At 41.4% G+C, this 5,085-nt stretch overlaps 1 long non-coding RNA gene across 1 annotated transcript in view; it reads right to left on the bottom strand.

The window, feature by feature from the left end:
• The window catches only part of LOC141371987 (uncharacterized), a 42,758-nt gene extending 38,453 nt beyond the window's left edge, over positions 1-4,305 (bottom strand). Inside the window, exon 1 of the long non-coding RNA XR_012377348.1 lies at positions 4,074-4,305. This is a non-coding gene — a long non-coding RNA (uncharacterized lncRNA). The remainder of the gene's footprint in view (positions 1-4,073) is intronic.
• Positions 4,306-5,085: the final 780 nt, after the last annotated feature.

Here is a 5,085-nt window from a genome sequence, read left to right as displayed (position 1 = left end):
AGAAAATATTTGCAAATGACATATCAGATAAAGGGCTAGTATCCAAAATCTATAAAGATCTTATCAAACTCAACACCCAAAGAACAAATAATCCAATCAAGAAATGGGCAGAAGACATGAACAGACATTTTCCCAAAGAAGACGTCGAAATGGCCAACAGACACATGAAAAAGTGCTCAACATCGCTCGCCATCAGGGAAATACAAATCAAAACCTCAATGAGATACCACCTCACACCAGTCAGAATGGCTAGAATTAACATGTCAGGAAACGACAGATGTTGGCGGGGATGTGGAGAAAGGGGAACCCTCCTACACTGTTGGTGGGAATGCAAGCTGGTGCAACTACTCTGGAAAACAGTATGGAGGTTCCTCAAACAGTTGAAAATAGAGCTACCTTATGACCCAGCAATTGCACTACTGGGTATTTACCCCAAAGATACAAATGTAGGGATCCGAAGGGGTACGTGCACCCCAATGTTTATAGCAGCAATGTCCACAATAGCCAAACTGTGGATAGAGCCAAGATGTCCTTCACCAGATGAATGGATAAAGAAATGTTGTATCTATACACAATGGAATATTATGCAGCCATCAAAAGAAATGAGATCTTGCCATTTGCAATGACATGGAGGGAACTGGAGGGTGTTATGCTGAGTGACATAAGTCAATCAGAGAAAGACATGTATCATATGACCTCGCTGATATGAGGAATTTTTAACATCGGGAAACGAACTGAGGGTTGCTGGAGTGGTGGGGGGTGAGAGGGATGGGGTGGCTGGTGACCGATATTGTGGAGTGTATGTGCTATGGTGAGCGCTGTGAATTGTGCAAGACTGTTGAATCACAGATCGGTACTTCTGAATCAAATAATGCAATATATGTTAAGAAAAAAAAAGAAGAAGATAGCAGGAGGGGAAGAATGAAGGGGAGTAAGTCGGAGGGGAGACGAACTGTGAGAGACAATGGACTCTGAAAAACAAACTGAGGTTTCTAGACGGGAGGGTGTTGGGGGGATGGGTTAGCCTGGTGATGGGTATTAAAGGGGGCACGTTCTGCGTGGAGCACTGGGTGTTATGCACGAACAATGAATCATGGAACACTACATCAAAAACTAATGATGTATGGTGATTAACATTACAATAAAAATTTTAAAAAATGAGGGGGTTGGAACCAATTATCATGCTAATGGACATCAAAAGAAAGCTGGTGTCCTTATGCCAGGAAAAACCGATTTTAAAAGAAAGACTATAAGATATGTAGAAGACAATATATCATCCTAAAGGGGTCTATCCAACCAGAAGATCTAACAAATGTAAATATTTATGACCATAACTGAGGAGCAGTCAAATGTATAAGTTAATTAATAATACCCTTAAAGAACCTCACTGATAATACAATAATACTAGTGGACATTAACACCCCACTCATAGCAATGGATGAATTATCTAAGCAGAAGGTAACCAAGGAAACAAGTGCTTTGAATGACACACTGGACCAACTGCACGTAGTAGATATATTCAGAGCATTTCATCCTAAAGCAGCAGAAAGTACATTCTTCTTGTGTACACATGGAACACTCTCCAGAATGGATTCCACACCGGGTCATAAATCAGGCCTCAACTTCTTGAAAAAGATTGAGATCGTGCCATGCATATTTTCAGACCATAATGCGATGAAACTTGAAGTCAAACACACAAAAATTAGAAGGACCACAAACACATGGAGGTTAAAAAGCATCCTACTGCAGAATTAATGGGTCAAACACAATTAAAGAATTTAAAAAATACATGGAAGAAAATGAAAATATGGAAGAAAATGGAGAGGAAAACATGAGAGTTGAGAATGATTGGGATGCGGCAATGACAGTTTTTGAGGGAAGTATATAACAACACAGGCCTCCCTCAAGAAACAAGAAAAGTATCAAATGCACAACCTAAGCTTACACCCAAAGAACATGGAGAAAGAATAAGAAATAAAGTCTAAACCCAGCAGGAAATGAGAAATAATAAACATTAGGACAGAAATCAATGATGAAGAAATTAAAACAAAACAAAAAACAGTAGAACAGATCAATGAAATTAGGAGCTGGTTCTTTGAAAGAATTAATAAGATTGATAAAGCTCAAGTCAGACATGTCAAAAAGAAAAGAGAAAGGATCCAAATAAATAAACACCTACATGAAAGAGGAGAGATCAAAATGAACACTGAATAAATTCAAACAGTTATAAGAAAATATGAGCAATTATATATCAACAAATTGGGCAATCTGGAAGAAATGGATACCTTCCTAGAAACATATAACCTACCAAAACTGAATCAGAAAGTTATAGAAAACCTGAACAGACCCAAAACCAGTAAAAAATATTCAATTAATAATCAAAAGTCTCCCAACACACGAGTGTCCAGGGCCAGATGGCTTCCTAGGGGAATTCTATCAAACATTTAAAGAAGAATTAATACCTATATTTCTGAAACTATTTCAAAAAGAATAGAAATGGAAGGAAAATACCAAACTCATTCTATGAGGCCAGCATTACCTTGATCCCAAAACCAGACAAGCACTGCCACTAAAAAGAATTACAGACCAATATCCCTGTCGAACAGGGTGCATATATTCTCACCAAGAATCTGCCAATAGGATCCAACACATTTAAAAGATTATTTACCATGGCCAAGTGGAATTTATTCCTGGGCTGCAAGGGTGGTTCAACCTCTGCAAATCACTGCGAAACACCACATTAAAAATAAAGGACAAGAACCACAGGACCCTCAAGAGATGCAGAAAAAGCATTCCACAAAATACAGCATCCTTTCTTAAAACAAAACAAAACAAATAAAAACTCCTCCATATAGAGACAGAGGGAACATAACATCATAAAGGCCATATAGGAAAGACCCAAAGTAAATATCACCTTCAAAAGGGAAAAACAGATATTTTCCCCTATGTCCAAGAACACGGCAGGTATGTCCACTCTCACCACTGCTGTTCAACGTAGTACAGGAAGTCCTAGCCTCAGCAATCAGACAACAAAAAGAAATATAAGGCATCCAAATCAGCAAAGAAGTCCAACTCTCATTCTTTGTAATCAATCTCTCTGTTTCCCCGGTTACTGTCAAAACCCTATGTTCACCCTGCCTGTATCCAAGCGTTTTTAGCTCAGGCATGGGACTGAGTTCCAAAACTCCAAATGTTCAGCATGGAACCGTGTGGTTCCTCTCATGGAGGATCTCCCATGCTGCTGCCTTTTGCCGCCCTATGTCAGGAAAGCAATTGCACAACTATGCAGCGGATAGCAGTTTAAGGCAACACAGAGCAGAAAACTGGCACCTAGACTCACTGTTCTCAGGCAGGTTTCCCGTTCCTAAAGCTGGGTCATAAGGTAGCTCTATTTTTAACTTTTGGAAGTCTGGGAACTCTGTCACACTGAGGCACCTCCCATTTTCATGAGACTCCAGGGATCCTGAGACCACTTTGTCAGACCCAGAATTCCACCTAGCTTCCCCAACTAAGCACCTTTAAGCCGGGAACACACCCAAAATAGCAAACTTCTAAATGTTACCATTTTGTGCTCCGCTGCTGATAAAACTTTGCAGTATCCTCCTCAAGCCGACTCCCTCCCCTCAGCTGTATCCTCAGCTATAGCACATGAGATTCACGTCTCCACACCTCCTACCTTCCAAATGGTGGTCACGTTTCTACTTGTAGACTTGCAGCATCTGTTTTCTCAGATACTTGATTGATTTCCTGGGTGTTAAGAATGATCTGATAACTATGTAGCTGTATTCAAGGGAGGAGATAAAACTTAACTCCTCCCCCTAGAACTTTCTCACTGGATTCTGGACATGAAGACTGTTAACTTAATGACAGGCTGGATTTTGTCATCTCATTTCTATGAGAGCTGAATATCGTTTTGTCAAGCAGACTTGTGACAAAGGTTTATCCTTTCTAGGTTTAGGTTTATTGTGCCAAGATGAACCAAACATAAGATCTACCATTTTCTACACTTATACTTAAGCTCTGATGGAAGAAGGGAGAGTAGCATCTCCTCGAGTGCCATGTTGTCGACTTACCCCTGAAGTGTGATGTTTCCTGAGGTCTAATGGCCCATGTCTTCATTAATATCGGTGTCAGCGTTTAGTGAATGGTGACCCTGAGTGACACATTTAGCTTTCTACTAGTTAAGCCTTTCTGCCTCACCATGAACTTCACTATGACTACATCCCAAATATGAACTTTTCATCTTGAAGGAAAGTTAACCTGCTTTCTTTTAAAACGTGGTTTCCTGACAATGTCAGCAGGGTCACTGAGACAGCCATAGGTCATTGTCAATCTGACCTTCCTGGTGACTGGCCACCCACATGGAGCCAACCTGAGAATGTCCTGGTGATTGGCCAGGACATAGTTGTGACATCACAAGAAGGCATTGGGATGCCCCAGTGCTGTTATAAAGCATGGCAAAGACTGAAGCTGCACTAAGGACAGAAATGGCCCTCAGCCACAGCTCTTCCTGCTGTTCCTCAAATTCTCTGCCCACTTCTCTTCTCTGCCCATGGCAAGCCTCCTGCCCACACCTCCTGTCATGCACCTGGCAACTCCTAGACCAGTTTCACACTGTGAGTATGGCCTGGCTGCTCAGGGACACATTCCCATTTTTCATATGGGAGTTGGACACTAGAAATCAGAGCACCATGAATTCTCTACCACCTGGGCCCCACACCTCTGGGTTCTCAATACAGCTCAGCACAGGAACACTGAGTCCACTTCCTGAGGGTTCACTGTGCATACTACTACTCTGGAGCCCTCCAACACAGCTCAGCACAGGAACCATGAATGACTTGAATATCCATCTGACCCAAATTTGCAAAATGTGTACAATGTCTCCAGACTCCTGGCAGAGAGGGAATTTTATGAAACAAGTAAGTACTGGGAGATGGACTCACCACATCGTTGACACAGTGTCAGTCCTTGAAACACATGCCCTGAGACCAAAAGCTGTCTGACCTCGCTCAGCAGTTGAAATACTACAACAACAACAACTACTACTACTACTACTACTACTACTACTACTACTACTACTACTAC

This window comes from Callorhinus ursinus, unplaced genomic scaffold, assembly GCF_003265705.2.
Source record: "Callorhinus ursinus isolate GAN/ISIS: 27379988/994484 unplaced genomic scaffold, GSC_fseal_2.0 scaffold186, whole genome shotgun sequence".
Taxonomy (NCBI): domain Eukaryota; kingdom Metazoa; phylum Chordata; class Mammalia; order Carnivora; family Otariidae; genus Callorhinus; species Callorhinus ursinus.
The sequence above is the reverse complement of the archived record's forward strand: the minus strand, read 5'-3'. Positions and strand labels throughout refer to the sequence as shown.